The sequence below is a fragment of the Solanum lycopersicum genome, chromosome 8 (assembly GCF_036512215.1).
Source record: "Solanum lycopersicum chromosome 8, SLM_r2.1".
Classification (NCBI taxonomy): domain Eukaryota; kingdom Viridiplantae; phylum Streptophyta; class Magnoliopsida; order Solanales; family Solanaceae; genus Solanum; species Solanum lycopersicum.
In genome coordinates this window covers 35,441,882-35,464,658 of record NC_090807.1, presented here as the reverse complement: position 1 = coordinate 35,464,658, position 22,777 = coordinate 35,441,882, and positions in this window count along the sequence as shown.

Sequence of the window (22,777 nt, the reverse complement as noted above, 5' to 3'; positions counted from 1 at the left end):
TAGCTTCAGTTCATCATCTTTCCAACAACCCAAAAGTATTCAATTCCTTCTAAACACAAAAAAAAAATCAATCACTTCAGCTAAAAAAAAGACAAATTAAGTACTAAAACTTGATGAAATAGGTATGAAAAAAGCGAATCGTACTTACTCTTCAGGAAGTCGTTATTGGAGAAGATGACTTAAGCTACAATTTTTTGATGAATTCAACTCTTAAGCTCATCTCCTCGACGACTTTAACCCTTTTAGCGTGTATCGGAAATAAGATTTGATTCTGGAGTTGTCTTCACCTCTCATCACCTTGGTTCATCATCTCTTTGGTTCATCGAAAATATGTATCTAAAGTTGAATAAGGAAATTTGAATGAGGAAACTTAACTTAGTTCTGGGGATACAAAAACATACACAACATCATCACACATATGGAGTAAGTGGAGGATAGAGTTAATTGGAACTGAAAACTTAACCAACATATAAACAAAAAATGTGCACTAGCAACCTAACTAACTTAAATTATCAAAAAAATCATATTATAGTCTAACAAAGCACATCATAAGTACAAATAATCATATAACATAAACATATATAACATAACACAATGCTATAACCATGACAATAATAAAAACCAAAAGAATATGTTCATTGCCTCGAATACATATAATCACTCCATACTTAAACTATTCATCTATTGAAAAAGAAATAACTTGGTCAAAGTCTCAAGATTCTCAATTAAATTCAAACAAACTCATACATTTATTCTTGAAAATCCTATATATCAAAGAAGAAATATTAAAGCATCTCGGCACGACTATAAAAACTCTGAGATTGGAATGAACCTTACCAGCAGCAGACACCATAATGAGACGACAAAGTGAATCTCTAGCAATCTTAATCTTCAAAAATGATCCAAATATATGTATGTTACTATCTACAATCGCCATCCTAGTCTTTATTGCATTCTCTATAGCAAAGTTTGTCTTTCCTCCTTTCCCAGACAATTGCCAACAACCCTAGAAAAATGCTCACCTCTTTGCATCTCACATCCTCAATCATTGTGGTCTTCCAAAAGAAGCCAATTTAACAAAAACAATGAGATGAGAGTCATCTATCTACCTATAGTAGAAAAAGTAAATCAAGTCCATAGATCTCTTGCTACCATCCTCAACATCACATTCAAAATAAACAACAAGTTCCAGAGAGGTCTCAGGTTAATACTAAGAGTCATGGTCAAAAAATTTTTTCCTGCATTTACAAGTTTTTACCTTAACTTAAATGTGTATAAACCATCTTTGACTATTACTCCTCCAGAAGGCCAAGGACAGAGACTAGAACTGGAACTACTAAATATCAAATCCGGGGAATCAACAACTTGTTTCTGAAAGCTAACAACACATTCTATCAAACAAGTGGTGGTACTGAAAATGCAAAACTTTGAACTGCTAGTAGAGTAGAGGAATTGACAAAGAGCAAGAGTGAGATCAGATTGCTTTAGATAGATGAAGTGAGGAATTGACAAAGAGCAAGAGTGAGATCAGATTGCTTTAGATAGATGAAGCATTCTTACTAGATATTCCCAAAACAATAAAATTGTGTTAATGTTATGGTGCAGAATATAGTTGGTGACAAGGCAGTGAACCAACTAGAGAAAGCATTAAACTCTAAATTTGAAGCTACTTTAGATAGACAAATCCAAGCACAACTCCAAATCTCTGGAAAGCAAACTCTACAATAAACACTGAAATCTACTCTGGAAGTCTTAGTGATCCCTTCCTTCAAGATGTCATTCAAGGTAATGTTGGAGAAAGTATATTCAATAGTTCAAAAAGGCTTTAATGATCACACAATTGCTGCACAACAACTTAAGTCTGTGCATTCACCTTTGGAAATTTCTATGAGAGATAACATCAATCCAGCATTGGCAATGACACAGACGTTGAGCGGAGAGTTTGCTGATAGTTGACAATTGCTTTCTCTTGCAGTTTTTGGAGCAAATTCCCAATCAACAAATCAACTCAACCACATGAATAATGGATCATTGATACATGAAAAGATTGAGACACCTCCAGATCTAAGCAAAGAATAGATTGACAGTTAGGGAGCACAATTATGAGGAAGGATTCACTACAGCATTAAAAATGAATAATCTGTCAATTGTGTCATATGTAGCTCTCAAGTTGACTTGGCAAGGATTTTATCGTTGAATCCGCTCCCTCTATGCCAAGGAGTGCTCTTTTCACTTCATAAGAGCCAAATATTCATGGTTACGAGCTATTCCTTACCGTTGGTTGGAGATCTTTAATTTACTTCAGCAGTATAAACCAAATCTTTACTAACACAAAGTAAAGTGGTCTACATTAATGGAAGGTTGGGTAATTTGTAATACGAATGACGCTACCAAAGGGAAGCCATGAGAGAGCTCTTATGGATTTTGTAATATAGGAAGATAAGGAGGTCTAGTACATGCAAAGACAAAAAGCATAGGCAACACGTCAAACATGGAAGCTGGCATCACATCAATTTGGAAAGCACTAAGTTACTGCAAGAGATATGGGGTCATAAAGGTCATTTTAGAGACTGACTCGCTAAGTCTTAAGAACATGATTCAATGAGATTGGAGGGTACCTTGGATTTAATTGCACAGATAGAGGATATGCATATGATTATAATAATAATTAAAATACAGATAGTGCATATATTTAGAGAAGCTAATCAATTAGTTGATTGCATCACAAACATAGCCATTAAGAAAGAAAACAGGCAGCAGTATCACAAATTTCAAGATCTACCTAGTAGAGCAAGAAAGATCTTCAACATGGACAAGCAACATATACCAACAATCAGAATAAGTACAAGGAAAATGTTAAGCATTTGTAGAAATGAACATGAAAAGAAAAGGAAGGACCACAGAGGCAAATATTTACATAATTAATTTTGGCCAAGCAAGGGAAATGTATTCGTTTACAAACCAACAACCAACATTTGAAGATAGACTGACATTCGATATGTTTAAAAAGAAAATAGATTGTCTTTGATGTGAAAATTGTAATATATTACTCATGACCTAACACAACAAATCAAAACCTGATTGTTCTTTTCAATGTGTAGATTGTGATATTCAACTTTGTGCACTACTCTTATTACAGCTACAACAACAAAGAGAAAGTGTAACCACACGAGTTAGGTCTGGGGATACAACTACATACACAACGTAATCACACAAGTGGAGTAAGTTGAGGGTAGTTACTATGCACCGGAAACTATGAGAAAGTTAACATTATCTTTCTTCAGGCAGTGAACTGGAACGGGCCGAGCAGGAAAATGATCTTCACCAAGAAACTTGAACACTAACCACGGATGAGAATTCTGGGCAGAATGTTGAACTCAAACATTGCTTGGGAAAAATGGTCTGCGAAATGAATTAGAAAATGTGATACACTTATCAACACTTGACTTTCCCTGCCTTGAATGTGTTTCTATATATATATTTTAACTATTTTCTTCAGTTGCTCTAAATTTTTTTGCTCAAATAAATTCCAACTTTTTTCCAACCCCCAAAAATGAAAAAAAGAGGTCTAAATAAGGTGGCTAAAATACGAGCTACACTCCCAAAAATTAACTGATAAAGCTAAAATACAATTCATACTCCCAAAAATCGTATAAAAACACAAGTATATCAAAACCCTAAATCTAATTTTTTTGTGTTTCAGAATAAAACTTCTTACCTGATAAAACATACTCCAACAAAATCTATTTGAAATAGCCTTCTTCAGTGAAAAACTTGAGTGAAGTGTGACAGAGAGACTAATTAGCTTCAATTCATCATCTTTCATACAACCCAAAAGTATTCATTCCTTCTAAACACAAAATAAAAATCAAACACCTCATCTAACAAGAACACCTGTTTGTGTACTAACACTTGACAAAATAAGTATCGGAAAATAGAATTGTACTCACTCTTCAAGAAATTGTTATTGATGAAAACAATTTGAGCTATTAGTATGACTTCAACTTTTAAAATCATCAGCTTAGTTCTTGGTCGACATGTACTCTTCAGTCTAATTTTCTCAAAATTTATATTGGAAAAGAGAAGTTGTTATTTAGGTGTCTTCACATTGGTTCTTGAACTCTCTTTGGTTCATCATAAATCGAAAAAGTGAAAGAGGAAAGTATGAAAAACTTAAATGTTTTATGATTTATCAATGTTTAATTTTTTTTGGCAAATAAATATGGCAGAGAGAGTTTAAAATAACTGGAGGGAGAATCAAATAATTAAATGTTTTACTGAAACAATTTAAGGCAACACTTATAAGGTGTTGTTTTTTGCAATTATAAAGATAGGATATTTTAGAAGTGTGGTCATATATGTAAATAAGTGTTTTCAATTATATCATATTGTAAAAACACTTATAAAGTGTAGCTTATATCATTAAAGAGTACACTTTTGAAGTGTTGCAAAATTATGGTAGCTAAAAGTTAAAAATTTCTTCTACGCTTTAAAAGTGTTCCCAATACTACTTTAGGCAACACTTTATGAGTGTAGTTTAGAATTTGTGTGGTTGTAGACCTAAAATGGTGTAGTGTATAATTCTATGATAATGTTTTTGTTCTACCTTGGCAAGAAGAGCATCTTCTTTAGGTGTAGGGTTTCACGACATCAGATTCCATGTTTAGCTCAGATGGTCTTTTCTCGGTTAAGGCAACTGTTCTTTAGTGTAAAATGAATGAATAAGTAATGAAGGTGAAAACTAACTATGGTGACTTTAGGGGTTCTACTTAGTGTAGGTAGGGGTATAGGACTCTACTTATACATGGCACAAATTGACCTTGATGGGAGTCCTAGGAGGTTGTTCTTATGTACTTATGATATGAATGAAATTTGTACGATGACTTTACATGTTGATGATCCTATATGATGTTTATTTCATTGATGGACATGATATTGGTCTAAGGTTATGTACATGATTATGAATATACATGACATGAATATATATGAAATTTATACATGGCTTTTGATCCTTCGCTTGTTTTCTAGATTATGTGGGGTTATGGGGCTTCACATAAGCATTCCAGTAGTAGGCTTGGGAAGGGGTTGTGAGTAACGCTCTTATATGCTATGATATTATGAAACCTATTACCTGAATTGCTTTTATAACTTTATGTTGAAGTTATTCATGACGATATGACTTTATGTTGATGATATCTATGTTGACTTGACTATATGTTGATGTTTGTCTTGTGTTCAATATGGGCTTGTCCTAAATGATGTTATGTCTTGACTCGTTTCTTAATTGTGCATAAAGTCTAATGTAAGTGACTTAGCATGGTTTTGCACTAAATGTCCATTTAAGCATGATTCAATTGTTCTACTTGCATATGTTTCCATACTTGTTAAATGTGATTGCACTAACCCATATTCTTTCCCTTTCCTAATCAACGTAGATTTGGGCCTTTGAAGTATAGGAAGCCACTTTACGATTAGACTTGGAACTAATTCCCCAAGTTTTTGATAGGTCCTCAATGTTCAAGGATGTCACCATTTCACTATTCTAGCTATTATGTTATGATGTCTAAAGATACAATTCATTCTTTTCTCATTGGTACTATTGCTGTAAGCCTATCTTTGGATCTTTTTTATGAAGTATGGGCTACACACAAATGTTGTAATACTATTTATATTGTTTAATGTCAAACAATGTTATTATACTATTCTCTATGTATTGGTTATGTTGTCCAAATGAGAAGCATATGTAAACTTCAATAAGTGAGAACTCTAAGTAACCTCCACACATAATATGTGAGAGGTCTATGTATACCTCACTATGTAAATAAGTTTTTAGTTTTACGCATTTTAGACCTATGATATGTTATGCAGAATGCTAAGGGCTCGTCCAAGTCCTCTCCGAGTACGAGGACGCTAGTTATGTGTAGGGTTTGCTCCCCCGTCATGAATAATATACCCCATTAGTTTTATGATATATAAAGGTATCTACTTGATATGATCTTAGGCAACAATCAATATGTGTAAGAAAACTTTGACATATACCTATTTTTTGCCTACACGTGAGTGTATCAAACTCTCTTGAACACCCTTTGAGACTTACCCCTTCTTTGAAAAAACCTTGATGAATTCAAGAACACACGTTATTCACATATAATTCTCTTGAGATGATTGACATAAGTGCATAAACAACACAATCAAAAATCCTAAGTTAGGGTTTTATAAGAATTAAAGGAGAAGTCAAGAAGTGAAAGAAAGTCTAACAAACCCATGGTACTGCAGAGAAATGGAAACCCTCTATATTAAAAAAAGGTGAGAAAATAAGAAAAATATAAAAAAAGAAGGTTGTGCAATAAAATCACAAAAAATTCGAGTTCAAAGAAATCCATGGAGAAGAATAAAAAGATTACTTAAAGGCACTTGACTAAGGATTGATGAAGAAAGAAAGGGAATGTTTGATAAAGGCACATCTCGTTGAGGTAAAAGTTACCGAGCCTTAATCACCATACCTTTAGACATAGCCCTCATTGCAAGCCTTAGAAAGACCTTTCTGATCTTGAGTTAACCGGACCGAAAGTCAATTGGAAAATAAGGGAAAACCTATGGGTGAAAACATGAATTGTTTTCCTTTTTGTGAGTCTAAGTGTTCCATAAAATTCCTGATCCTAAGTTGATATCTATGTGTATGAGAATCAAATCATTCTTTATTTAAGGGCATGTAGATACTTTTGTTGAGCTTGAGCTTGCATTAGTGTCAAGTATTTGAGCTCGATAATCCTTGGTAATGGCGTGTCACAACTTTACAATATGAGTATACAACTATGAATGAAAAATTTGAGTCATGTTGTATATATTCATGATTGAGTCTTCTGGTGCAATATTTGAGACATCCTACTTGAATGACTCAACTTGTTTTTTACTTGAGGACAAGAAAAAGGTAAAGTTGGGGATGTTGATGAGTCCTCAAATTGGACTTATCTATATCCTTCTTTATTGCAAATAATGTCCTTGACTCGATATCTGATAAAAAATCCTAACTTTCAGGTATTTTAGGATTTGGTATGAGCATGGACACATAGGCGTAAAACAGAAGAAAAATAGTGCATTATACTGATGATGCAAAGGGTGCATCGCCAAGCACACTTGGAAATTCGCCATATAGTAGAGTTATGCCTTTTGATATAGCAAGTGAGCTCTGAAGGAAATCAAAAGACAACAAAAACTATCAATCAACGCATTACATATCAGTTCTTTGAAGTAGAGGATTACTGCTCATTAATCAAAAACACATAGACAAGCATATACCTACCACTTTTTATCTTGACATATAGCGATTAAACTCCATTTGTATTCGTAGACACTCAGAGTGTAGGCTAATGTAGTTGATCACCAACATATAAAAGAACAAACTAAAGTATCAATTACTAACAATTCTATGAACCTTCGATCAAACCCATAATCCCAACTATCAAAATCAGGGTTATATTTTATAGAAAATAGATGACAACATTTTTCTCATTTATTATTAACCCATTCTAGTACGGTGACGGATTAAAAATGGATTTGGGGAGTTAAAATCTTACCTTTAGCCTCATTAATGATGGCTAATGAGCAAAAATCTCCTGGGGGTCGCTCTTTAGCTCTAAAAGTAAAACTGTGCCAAATAAGGTCGTTTTGGGGTTTATTAACGACAGTGATTCACGTCTAGCCCGCCACAGCGACCCTCACCTAGTGTAGCGGCGTCACCAAAATGACTTAAGCGCCTGCTAAAGTTGCACATTTTAACAAGTTACCATTTCATATTATATCGTAAATTTTAAATCCCATCGCACTTGCCACAACGCCACATATCCTGCTGTAGAGGCCTTGTGATAGCGGCCAAACCTGGCACCAAGGCAGGATTTCCAAATCCGTGACAAAATTAAAGAATTTCCAAATGTACATTTCACAATACACTAACTCACGATGTTGATAAAATACCCTTAATCTGTTATCTAACAAACTATGCAATAAGAATCACATATGATCCACCCAATTGCTACCAGATTTTCATACACCTTAGTGACTCCAATTTTCTCCAATTCTTTACAAGGTTGGGAAAAATCCAAATGCTAAGAAAAAATATCCAGCCTAATTTTCCCCTGTTGTCATTTCTATAACGATGGAAATAGGTTGTTACAATAGATACAAATTTACCCATCACTCTTTCCCGAGTGACAAAACATAGGAAATAAGGATAAGAGAAGAAAGATGTAGTACTTCATTCGACGAACAATTAACGATACATGTCTCCAATGTCCTTCTCGATATCCTAAGTATCTTTGTCGACTAGATGATACTTCCATTAAACCTTCACGGATGTAATATCTTTGGCCTTCCTTCATGCATATCACGATTAAGAATAGCAATTGGTTCCTCCTCAAATTGGATGTCTTTGTCTAGAACAATTGAGTCCCACATAATGATATAATCCATGTCGTCACGATATCTCTTCTACATGGACACATAAAATATCGAATAAATACTTGATAAATTAAGAGTTAAGCCAACCTACATGCTATCGGTTCCATACATTCTAGGAGCTCAAATGGTCCAATGTAACAAGGACTTGTCTTACCCATCTTACAAAATCTCATCACCCTTTTTATTGGTGATACCTTAAGAAAATTCTTCTCTACCATCTGAAATACCATGTGTCTTACCTTATGATCGACATACTTGTTTTGTCTACTCTAGGCTGATAAATGCTTATCTTGAATACTCCTAACCTTATCTTGAGCATTCTTCACTAAATCAAACCCTAAAGGTTTCACTTCTCCAGCCTCAAACCAACCCATGGGTGATCTACATCCCTCCCATGTAATGTTTCAAATTGTTCCATATCAATGCTTAAGTAATAGCTATTTTTATAGAAAAAGCATAAAGGTTATAATTTATCCTAATGCCAATAAAATAAATAACACATGATCTCAACATGTCTTCCAATACTTGAATAGTCCTCTCAGATGTCCACTTGTCTATGGATGAAAAGTTGTGCTAGAAGCAATTTGTATGTCAAATTCATCATTCAATTTGCTCTAAAACTTGGAAGTGAATTAGATACGAGGATATGGTATGATAGAAAGGGCCACACCATGCAGCCTCACTATCTTCTGCACATACACCTTAGCCAATTGTTCAACATTTTTGTCTATTCTTACTTGAATAAAATAAGCTAATTTAGTCAATCTATCAACCACTATCCAAATAGAATAAAATTTTCCCAAAGTTTAGCGAAGAACAACCACAAAGTCCATGATTATTCTTTACCACTTCCATTCTGGAATTGGCATTGTTTGACGCAAACATGCAGGTCTTTAATTCTTATGCCTCAATTGTATATAATTTTGACACTTCACCAAGAACTCTACAATGTATTTTTAATACCTTACCACCAATAAGTTTGCTTAATATCTCTACACATCTTGGTCATACCAAGATGAATAGAATATTTGAACCATCAGATTATGCCAACAATTTTGAATCAATTTCATTAACTCGAGAAACAAGAATTCTCCCATTAACACTGACTAATCCGTCCACATCCTGATTGGCTTCTTTTTCCTCACCATTCCCCATCTTCTCCTTAATTAAGTTATATAATATTATTATCCTCAAATTGTTTTTCTTTTATTTCCTCAATAAATGATACCATAAATTCAATTGTAGCTAACACCCGCCACATTTAGATATTCCCAACTACATGAACTTTGAATCGAACATCTAAATTTCTTTGGCAAAAGGTCTCTTGGTTAAACTTTTGTAAGCTAAGTTACCCATACATATCAGTTTTTGACTCAAAGCGTCTGCAACAGCATTAGTCTTACCCAGATGGTATTGAATGGCCACATAAAAATCATTGAATGACCTCATCCATCTTTGTTGTGTCAAATTAAGATCCTTTTGAGTGAAAACATTCTCCAAACAATGATAATTGGTGAACACTTTACACTTAACGCGATAAAGGTAATGTCCCCAATCTTGAGAACAAACACAATCAATGCTATCTCTAAGTCATGTGTTGGATAGTTTTTTTCATGCACCTTCATTGACGTGAGGCATCGACTAAAACATTCTTACTCTGCATCAACATACCACCAAAGCAAGAATTTGAAGCATTACAGTAAACGATAAGATTTTACATTTAATCATAGTGCTAGAATGGGCACGCTTGTCAACAAAATCATTAGTTTATTGAATCTCTCTTCAAATTTTTCAGTGCATTCAAATGGTATCTCCTTATTGGTAAAATTAGTCAAATTGGTAGTGAAAGAGGAAAAATTCTTCAAAATAGATGATAATAGTTAGTGAGTCCCACAAAATTCCAAACTTCCATTACCGAACTAGGCCGAACACAATTCTAAATTGCCTCAATATTTTGAGAATGTACCATTACACCTTGTTTTAAAACAACATACCCCAAAAACGCAACCGATTTCAACAAAAATGTACACTTAGAAAATTTAGAATACGACTTTTGCTTCGTAAGGACACCCAAAATAGTGCGAATAGTTGGCATTATCTTCTTATTATTTTGAATAAAACAAAATATCACTAATAAATATTGTCATGAATGAGTCAAAATGTGGTTAGAACACCCATTCTTCAAACTTATGAACACTGCATGCAATCATAAGTATGCGAGTTTGAATGCTAAACACAACACTTACCTTGGCTTTATTAAACTCATAAATAACCTAACTAAATATATAACTCAATAAAATGGATGAAGTATATATAGATCTTTTAAAACAACGGAAAAACAACTTAGCTCGTTAAAAAAATGCAATAACAAATCTATCTTTACTTATGTAAAAAGTAATATAGTTTTTGTGGGGGATTCTCTCACCAATAATTACCACTAAGAGACTAAGTTGTGATACATCGTCTTGCTCACGTTGTCAAAGATGTCATATATATTACCTTCATATACAATGCCTTCACTATGTGTTTCCACAAGTCTATGCTAAAAATATCTAAAGGACTCATCTACAAAGTATGATAATTTACTACCCTTGACGGCTACATGATTTATAAAGACTAGAGTTAATATGAACTACCATCCCCGTATTGGTGCTCAATATTACTCCCAAAATATACTTATTTTGTATGTTTTTAAAACAAACTTCTTTCTTTGGTTGGATATAATTACTCAAAACATAGCTTAAAAATACTCTTTGAATCTATGTTCCCTTTCTTGATCAAATGTGAACATTTTAAATCTTTTTGGAAATACATAGTCCCCATATTCTTCTTTGAAGCAATGAAATTCAACCTTTGCTCTTTACTCAACTTGAACTTTAAATCTTAAGACTTCAGAGAGCTGGGGGGCGCTCAGGCTAGCGCGGAGCCCCATGACCCAAATTTCAGAGACTGTTTTGGGGCGCGGTGCCCAAATATTCTTTTTCTAGATTTTTTTGAATTTCCTACTTTTTTTAAAACTCTAAGCCACCAAAACATTTGGTTCTTTTAACCAAACACTTAGAATCATACATTGCCTAAACATACATCACATTCTACTCAAAATTTCAACTAAAAACATTGATCGATCTCAAGAAAACTCAAAAAATATGTCACATCCGAGAATAGCCCTAGATGTAACCACTGTCGTCATCCTTTTTGATGACTAAAACTAGCCTCTTATCTTATATCATTACATTTATATGTCAAATTTAACAGAAATTTTTAACTTTTTATTAAATTTAATTGGAGGTTTACATAGACCTCTACATAAACATAATATATATCTATATCTATATATATATATATATAGTTTACATATCCCCTTCGTATAGGAAGGTTACTTATTCTTCTACTTTTATTGAACTTAGATACATATTAAAGATAATATAGTCATAATAGTTGTCTCATATCATAACCATCGAATAAGAGTGTAAGAACTTGGTCATAGGCCATACATCAAGTAAGAATGCCTCACATGGACTATAATATATTCCATACTAAATGAAAAGGAAAGAAACAAAAGAGTCTTTGATAATAGAACAATATCATAGCTTGATAGTGGCATCATCCTCAGAATGTGAGAACCTGCCCTACTTGGATGAATATGATATCCGAGCTTTCATCAAGTTGTCTTCAAAAGCACTTCAATGACTGGAACCTAAAAATGATGGGTAAAAGGAAGAAATGGGGTTAGTACACCACTTGTACTAAGTATGAGACCATATGCACACATACTTTGAAAACGTACTAGGGAAAAGGGATATTTCATAAAGGAATGTAAGTTTCTTGAGAACACGTATACATAATCAACAAGACCATACCGAATTACTTAGGACACATTCACGAAATCATAGGCATGTACATCACAATACTAACAACACCAATACTAGTCAAGAAAACATGTATATCATGCATTTATACAAATAGTCAAAGTAATTCTATCATCAAGTCATGACCAACTCTAGCATGAATAAGAGCAAACTTCAACAGAACCAAAGTAAGATAATTTCTCATGACCCTTATCAAGTCAACAAGTGCAATAACCAGGCAAATCCTCATAACCTTACTTAATCAAATAACTCAAAAAGAATCATGACCAACATCTCACTTCACATAACATGATGTTAAGAGTACACAATATAATACCTTTAGCATTATAAACAAAATACATATTCATAAAAGTAATGGAAATCACATATCATCATTAACATGTAAGATCATCATATACATATCATTTATATTTATAAGCATATGCATACATAAGAATATCCTTCTAAGACATCTCTTAAGTCTAACTAGTGCAATGTATAGGTAGAGTCACATACCCCTACCAAGACTAAGCTAAACCCCTAAGGTGACCTTTGTTAGAGTTCATTCCTTTAGTCCATTTTACCTTTTTGAATATCTTTTTCTCACAGACATAGACCACAGTAGCTTATGTGGAATACGTTGTCATGGAACCCTACACCAAAAGAAGGAGGACTACTTACCAAGGTAGTACCAAAACATGAACGTAAAACCTATATGGATCAACTAGCTAGTATTCCTGTGGGGGCAACATAGTTCAAGAACTAGGAGATATAGTTTGGATCCCGTTTATGCTACATACAATGTATTATCCAATTTAAAGAGTACATTAGTGACCCTATCTTTACTATGTGGGAAGGGACACTTCTCACTCTAGTTCACTCTGAGCTAAGCCAGAGTCCCTTTTTGAAATGTATTTAGTGTCTTTATTAATCATCATAGATTATGGTATGTCACAAGGTAACTTTTTTGAACATCTTTCCCTTACCGAAATAGACCACAATAGCTTATGTAGAATACGCTGTCATGGAACCCTACATCGAAAGAAGGGGGACTACTTGCCAAGGTAGTACCCAAACATGAACATAGAACCTATATGGATCAACTAGCTAGTATTCCTATGGGGGCAACATAGTTCAAGAACTAGGAGATATAGTTTGGATCCTCTTTATGCTACATGCAATGTATTATACAATCTCAAGAGTACATTAGTGACCCTACCTTCCCTATGTAGGAAGGGACACTCCTCACTCTAGTTCACTCTGTGCTAAGCTAGAGTCGCTTTTTGAAATGTATTTAGTGTCTTTATTATTCATCATAGATTATGGTATATCATAAGGTATAAACCTTGTATAACATTATAATAATCACAATTCAATAAGAATTGAATGAGTATTGTATTTTCATTAAAATTACTATAGATAACCTTAGCACATTAACATTCTCAGATAAAATCATTCACCATCCTTATAACATTTAAATCATAATATAACACCTAAAAATTCATATTCAAGACATTTCAATTCAACATCATTCAATCCTATTAAACCTAATACAAGGAATAATCCAATACAACATCATGACTCAATCGTAATTAATCATAATTTGAAGTAAAGGATAGGGATCGTAAGACTTACCAAGTCTCCTTTATAGTTCATCATCAAGGTCTTACCACAAACCTTCAATTCAACCCAATTAGGGATAACCTCATCATCATTCAATGACAAACATGATAACATGACTAGAAGAATCACTACATCACAAATAAATACTATATCATAGCTTAAGACAAGATACTTAGGTCAGTTCATAACATACTTCATAACCTAGATCAACTTCTCAATTTAATGAATTAGTACCTTTTAGGGTAAGACACCCTATCCCCTAGGTTTTGGGAACTTGGAAGGGAATCAATTTGAAACTCGCTTCTTAAATCTAGGCTTGTCTTGTATCTCAAGCCTATTCTTTGAAGAACCTCCATCAAATGATTTTGCTCTTTTAGCATGTCTACTTTGTTGTCTTAGCCCTTGCCTCCTCAACCCTTCTTGCATGCACCATAAGACTGGAAATGTTCATGTTATCATGTAGCATGGCCGAATGAAAATCCTCTTGTAAGTCCTCCGACACCCCCATCAAAAAAAGGCTCATTTTGTCTCTAGGATCGGAGACCAAAGAAGGAGTATAATTTGACAACTTAATTAATTTCAAAGAGTACTCATGGATACTCTTTCCTCCTTGGAGAAGGTTGATGAACTCCACCACTTTTTCCTCCCTCATATCCCTTGGAAATAACCGATCTAGAAAATTTGACTTAAAGATCTTCCATGTCACCAGACCACCCCTCTATGGCCTATTATCCCTACATTGTACAACCAAGCTTGCGCCAGATCCTTGAGTTGATATGTGGCCAACTTGTCCTTCTCACTTGTGGACAACCCTATAGACAAAAGTATTTTAGAGACTTCACTGATAAATTCTTGGGGGTATTCATCAACATTAGGACCGTATAAAGTAGGAGGTTTCATTGAGTGAAGTCCCTTATATGGGAAGTGATAGTAGTGACTTGTTGATAAGGACAGGGCACAACCTCCTAGTTTGCTTAAGCCATTATAGCTTGGGCTTGAGTCGTAGCCTCTTGTGCTAGAGTGGTGATAGCTTGGGCCATTTGAGGAAGAGCGGTTCTTATATTCTCATCCGTCGAATGAGGAGGATTGACTCACGCTTGATTCACATTAGCATCTTCTTCATGTGGACGAACTTGCTCACCAAGAGGAGGAGCTTCCGCATTGGCAATTTTCTCTTCAAATCTTTGAGCCACATTCCTTCGAGTCTTAATGCTTCCAATAAGACAATAGTATTAGATGTAAAAGTACACCATGATATAAGATTTCTAAGAAAGAGAGTGATTCCTAAGCATCATATAGGTTCCTACTCATAAGTTGACGCGCTTCACAATTATTATTACAAACCTTCATTGATGTAGTAGAGAGAGAGATATAACTCAATGATATTCAACCTCATAGTCAGATACCAAGTTTATCACATCCGGTTTTACCCCCTAGACGTCACCGGCATCGTCATTTTTTACAAGGACTAAGAGTAGCCTCTTTGTCTAATGTCATTATATTCATAGGTTGAAAATGCGGAAAAATTTATAACACTCATTACAAATACTTTGAGGTTTTACATAGACCTCTACATACACATAATAAATAGTCGTATCGAGTATACATAGACCCCTCTTATAGGAAGGTTACATAGCCTTGTACTTTTATTGCACATATACATGTACCAGATAGAAAAATAGTCTAAAAGATTGTCTCATCTCATACCATCTAAATGATTATCACAATATGCGCATAGACCTTACATCAATCCTACAAGACTAGATATAGGTCATAAAAAAGTATAGTACTCAATTGAACAGGAAAGAAATGAAAGAGTCTTTAAGATCATAACAAGTTTATATGCTAGATAGTGGCATTTCCCTTGGAAATTCAGGACCTAGTCTAATTTCATGAAATGAAGAATCCAAACCTTCAACAATGTCGCCTTCTAAACTCTTTAATGACTGGAACCTAAAATGTTTGGGAAAAGGGAAGAAAATGGGGTTAGTACTCCACATGTACTAAGCATGAGACCTTATGCACATATACATGAAAAACATGCTAACAAAGAAATGTTAGGTAAAACATGCCATTTTACCCTTTTAGGAACCTAATGCAAAGACAAGCAAGTGATATCAACCAACCAAACATACTTACTAACTCAACAAGTAATATGTATTCCAGCATACCCTAAACCATGATTTGCTACAACCCTATAATCAAGGAATAGTCAATCATATCATAATAAGTAAGAGAACTACTCATGAATCCTTATCAAGTCAACAAGTTCAATTAAGCAAAGCCCCATAACCTTTCTCAACCAAGTAAACATAACGAGAACACATAACTAATGTCCAACTTTAACAATATAGTCCAACTACATATATCAAGAGGATAATCATCATCATATATAGACATTTACATGTGCTAGAAATCAATCAATATAAAAATGTGCAGGAAACACACCCTTCACTGACGGAACCCAGCTGACGGGCCATCTGTGAACCTACAGACCCTCACCCCTCCGTCCTGTACTCCGTCGATGAGTTAAGAGACTGTGCAGGAGCGGGCTTTCCTCAAATTGGATAATTATTGGTCGATTTTTGTATCAACGCCCCATCAGTCCACAGGCTGATCGTAGGTAGTCCCGTCGATGCTTAGTGCCCAAGAAGTGTTTCATAAAACGCAAGGGTCCTCCTTAAAGCCCCTTGGTTTGTTGTTGGTGAGTCATACCCGGACATTTTAATCATGAAACATCTCAAACACCTATTATCTACCCTTTCACAATTTTTGATACATTTACTACTCCTACAAACTAGTCAAATAGGCTATGAACACAAGTACCCTTTTGAACCAAACTTCCGGACGTCATGGACGTTCTTGGACGTTTTGCTTCTTAAACTTCCAAAATGACCTATATTCCTTATGATGGACTTAAAAACACTACTTAGAAATTATGACACCTATGTTAGGATGTACTTTACGTCTTTTATTTTCAAGGTATTACACCATTTCAATAGTATTCCTACAATATTTGGAAGTACACCTAAAGCATCCTAAGCTAGGAGTTATTCTCGTTGTAAGTTGACCCAAAACTTATTTTTGACTTAACGTCAAAAAAAATTGGAGATTTCAATCCTTTCCAAAAATCATTATTTGTAATTCTTAACTCCTTCCTAGTTATATAAACTTGTGATATTTTACAATATCACCCCCTTTGGAACATCCGTCCTTGAATAAGATTAATCTTACTAGGCTAATGATGTAACATGTCACATTAAATTCAAACACCTTAAAAGCAATGCAATAACAACAAGCCAACTTATAAATAAATACCAAGAAAGTATTAGTACTTCAATTTGTAACTTCTCTGCATTCAAAGTGATGTGGATAGCTTTCTCAATAAATAGTGTCCTCCAAAGAATTTTGACTGATTCTACCTCCATTATCTTGAGCTGGAAAACTTGGATATCTAAAATTTAAAAGTGTCATCACTTCATAAGATAATCTATCCTTGATCCCAATATCTTCTGTTGGTATGATCAACGAAGGATCGCCCATGTAATACTCTGAAAGTCTAAAGACTAATATAGGACCTAATAGGAGAGTCTAAGGAATGTAATACTATTTTTAGGTCAATTATAATGTATGTAACTCATTTATAAAGTTTACGAACCAAAATGTCAAGGGTGGTCCATGACCTCTGGAAAGTAGTTCAAGAGGTGCTAGTATGACTTAACCTATTTGACTTAGTTGTAAAAGTCTGAAAATGATGAAATTTGGTGGTGAGGTGTCTAACACGTATTTGAGTTAGTTTATACTCGAAATATCCAGGTACGAATCCTCAAGGACCAACCAAGGGTCCTTCTGGAGGACCCTTGCGAAAAGCTACCATTAGGCAGTGTCCATCGATGGATTACATGCGACGTGGCATAGATGAAGACTTAGAAAATTCTTTGGGAAGTTGGTTTTGACAAATCTCGGACCAAAATTATGGAAATGATGGACGGAGGCTGCACTGCCCATCGACTGACTAATTTCCCATCAGTCCAAGTCTCGTATGTCAAGTCTGCGGTTGATTGTTTTGTTTTACATATTTCATTATTTAATTAAGGGGGAGTAATTTGTTAGGGTTTAAGGTATTACTAATTAATTTAGATAATGAATCCTATAAAGAAACCAAACCTTATTAGACTAAAGCCAACTCTTATAATTCTCAATACCCAATTACTCTTCCTTCTCTCTAATTTTTCTCTCCCAAAGAAGCTCCATAGAAGACAAACAATGGAGGGTTCTAAGTCTTAAAAGGATCAAGTTTTATCCATCAAACTTCATCAATTAGTCAGGCATGGGATACCTTTCACCTTTGGGATCTCTTTCCCCAAAGGGTTCCTCCAAGTTGATTTCAAAAGTATAACATTCAAGGGGGTTTTATTCTCTTACCAAAATTGATCTTGTGAATTGCTTGTTTATGATTTCTTTTGGTTATTACGATTAGATTAACATGTATAATGATTATATTAAAATCTATTATGATTTAACTATAATATTTTTTGATTAATTGACATAGTTTGTTGAAATATGACCTTTTCCCCTTAACCCTAGGTTGTGATCTTTAATTGTATTATGTAGTATATATACAATTGGCCATGAATTACTATTCAATGTTGTTATTATCACAATATATGAGTATATTATGATATAATGTAACCCAGTTATTCTAGTTCTTGAGTAACTAACTTAGGTTGTGAAGTAGATCATAAATTTGACCTAAGTCCCTAACCCTAGGCTACGAACTATTAATGAATTGTTGTGTAGTAATTCAATTGACTTTATTATTGTATTAATTACCATCCAGTGATGATATTACACTCATTGTTGGGTGGAATCGGTGGTTGATGGTAAGACCATGATGATGGCTTGTGAAGGACTTTGAGGTAAGTGTTGTGATTGCAATTCTTTACTTCAATTATGATTTCCTATGTTTAGTGATGAAGTTGTATTGAAGTATACTATGATAAGATCGATTAGGATTGGTACGATGTTGAATTGAAATTTCTTAATTTATGTTGTTTTGAGATTATGCTTAATATTTATTGATATAAGGTTTGTAATGAAGTACCTATGTGCCTTACTATGATATGATGATATTAATGTGCTAATCTCACATATGATGGTTGTAATGAAAGGTGATCTTATGCAATTCATATTGATATATGACTATTTCTATATAAGGGGTAGACCCTATGAACTAAACAAAGTTATGATTATTTAATGAAAAACATTTCAAAAGGGACTCTACCTTAGCACTGAGTGAATTAGTAGTAAGGAATGTCCCTTCCAACATTTGGACGATAGGATCACTAATGTACTCATGAGATTGGATACTACAATTCATGTAGCATAAAGAGGGTCCCAACTATATCTCTTAGTGCTTGAACTATATTTCTCCCATAGGAATACTAGCTAGTTGATCTACGTAGATGCTATGTTCATGTTTTGGTACTTCATTGGCATGTAGTCCACCTTCCTTTGGTGTAGGGTTCCACGACACCGGTATCTACATTGGCTCATGTGTTCTATGTCGGTTAAAACAAGATGTTTCCTAAAGTAAAATGATGAAAAAACTGGACTCTTACTAGGATGACTTGAGGGGTTTGACTTAATCAAAGTAGGGGTATGGGACTCTACCTATACATTGCACTAGTTAGTCTTAAAGGGATTCTTAGAAGAATTTTCCTATATGATTGCATGCTTATAAGTGTAAATGATATGGTTATGTTGATCGAACATGTTAATGACAATATGTTATGTTGGTTTACCTCATCAACATGTGGCTGGTCTCTATTGTTAAACTATGATTATGTTTACTCTTAATTACCATATGAACTCTTATAGATGCTTATTGATGTTATAACTTGATGATAGAGTTGTCTTGATTATATACTCAATTATGTCGATATGCATGTTGACTTTATTCGGCTCACTATTGTTTGTCTTATGATCTGCATGGTCTTCACTTAATGAAGATGTGACATTGACTTGTACTGGTTCTTGAAAGTGCATAATGTTCTTTAAAGTAAATTAACATTCTTTAATGAAATGTCCTTTTTAGCATGATTTCTATGTTGTATGTGCATATGAATGGCTATATCAATATCCTTGAGTAATTTCATCCATCTTCGTTGTCTCAAATTTAGATCATTTTGAGTTTACTCATTCTCCAAACTACAATAATTGGTAAACACTTTATAGTTAACGCTATAAAGTTAATGTCACAAATCTTGAGAGCAAGCAGTACCGATGCCATCTCTAAATCATGCATTGGATAATTCTTCTCATGCACCTTCAATTGACGTTAGGCATAGTCTAAAAGATTCTTACTCTGCATCAACACACCAGCCAAATAAGAATGTGAAGCATCATAGTAAACAATGAAATTTTACCTATAACCGTAATGCTAGAATAGGAGTGGTGGTCAAGAGAGTGATGAGATTTTTGAATCTCTCTTCAAATATTTCAGTGCGTTCAAATGGTATCTCCTTCTTGGTCAAATTAATCTAGTGTGTAGTGGTGGAGGAAAAATTCTTAATAAATCGATGACAATATCTAGTGAATCCCAAAAAACTCCACACTTCCATTACAAAACTAGCCCGAACCCAATTCTTAACCGCCTAACTCTTTTGAGATGTACCATGACACCTTCTTTTGAACATGCATGCCCCAAAAATGCAACCGATTTCAACAAAAAATTACACTCAGAAAATTTAGCATACAACTTTTGCTTCCCAAGGATTCCTAAAACAGTGCGAAGATGGTTGGCATGATCTTCTTCACTTTTTTAATAACACAAAATATCACTAATAAATGCTATCATGAATGAGACAAAATATGGTTTGAACACCCATTATTCAAACTTATGAACACTGAAGGTGCCTTGGTCAACCCAAATGATATAACTAAGAACTCATACTACCCCTGAAGAGTTCTAAACATCGTCTTGGGTATATTCTAAGGCCTAATTTTCAATTGATGGTAAGTGGGTCTTAGATCTATATTAGATAAAATCGTTTTCGCTTCCAATTGGTCAAAGAGATCATCTATTCGAGGAAAGGGATAATTGTATCGAATAATGACTTTATTTAATTGCTGGTAATCTATACACATGCTCATGCTTCCATATTTCTTCTTAACAAAAAAAAACTGGAGCAGCCAATGGGGAAGAATTATGGCGAATAAATACCTAATAAAGAAGTTGTTAGATTTGATCCTTAAGCTCTCCAAATTTTGCCAGAGCCATGTGATATTGAGGAATTGTGATGGGGAGAATACCAGTCTCGAAATCAATTTAAATATCTATGTCTCTCTTTGTAGGCATGTTAGGCAAGTCACTGTAAAACACTTCACTAAATTTGGTTACTAGAGGAATAAAGTCAATAGATAGAGCCTCAATCTCAACATCACTAATATGAACCAAATAAGCCAAACACCCTTGCTGTACTAATCTACTAGCCCGAATGGAGGATATTATCTTATCTTCTATAGTCTTGTTCACGCCTTCCACCTCTCATTTTCCCCATTATGGAATATTTAGAGTTACTAATTTAGTATAACAACTAAGTGCATCATAATAGGGGACAACCAAGTCATGCCTAAGGCTATGTCAAAGTGAATCATATCCAAAACCACCAAATCATATAATGTTTGATATCCCATAAAAAAATAGGGTAAGCACGATCACATGGGTAACGATGACTGACTCTCCAACTGGGGTAGCAACATGAATGGTGGAATCAAGTACATCACAAATCATACAATATATTAGAGAAAATCTCGCGGATACATAAGATTAAGTAGTACCCCGATCAAACAACATATTAGCAATCTGGTCATAGACAACAATAGTACATGTGATCACTTCGTCAGATGCCTCTGCCTCATTCTTGCCTAGAAAGGCATAAAATTAAGATCTCTCATCTTGACAAGCCACTTCCCTCCCTACTTGTGCATTACCATGACCTCCACAACCAGTTTCTCTACCCGCATTATCACAAGCAGGGAGCACCCCCTAGAAGTATCATGGCGTACTTGACCTCTCGTAGGTCTTGTACAAGCCTATAGACATCATTCATCACATTGTCATAGGAAATTTAGCAGAAAATTTAAAACTTCTCATAGTACATTATCTGTTAGAATCATAAATTCAGATTAACATAATATAGGTCATAATACATAGTTAATCTATAAATCTCTTTCTCCATATTAGTCACAACATCAATAGAGTAGAATGGGGAAACAACCCTTATCAACATTTAATAATAACCAAGCTATTACATAAACTTTATATAAGAACTCCAACATAGGCTATCTTTGAATCTTAAGGACCCCTTTATTGAGCTCGAGAAACATCTATCAAGCCCTTCACTTTAAAAGACATCCTCTAGGCATCTATTATCTACACTTTGAGTAAAAATATGAAAAAGAATAGTATTAGTACAGAATACATTAAGTATAACAACAACACATGAAAATGCATTCAAAGAGGACATTTAGTTAAAAACCATGCAACATGCCTTTTGAAAGAATCTTCATAAACATTGTTACAATTACAAAATATCATTCATATACTTCATGTAGGCATAGACACTATTCATGTAAACACATCAAGTCACAATTATTGTATTTAAATAAAATAAATCATATTCATGTCATTTCCTTCCTTTACCTTAATTAATTAACCCTCAAGTAAAAATTGGTGAAATGCATGAACAGAGTCCGATTCCACCATCCACACTCAAGTATCACTTTAAGGTCATTAAGGGGAACATTCATACAACCTTCATTAACTCAAACATACACATTCATCA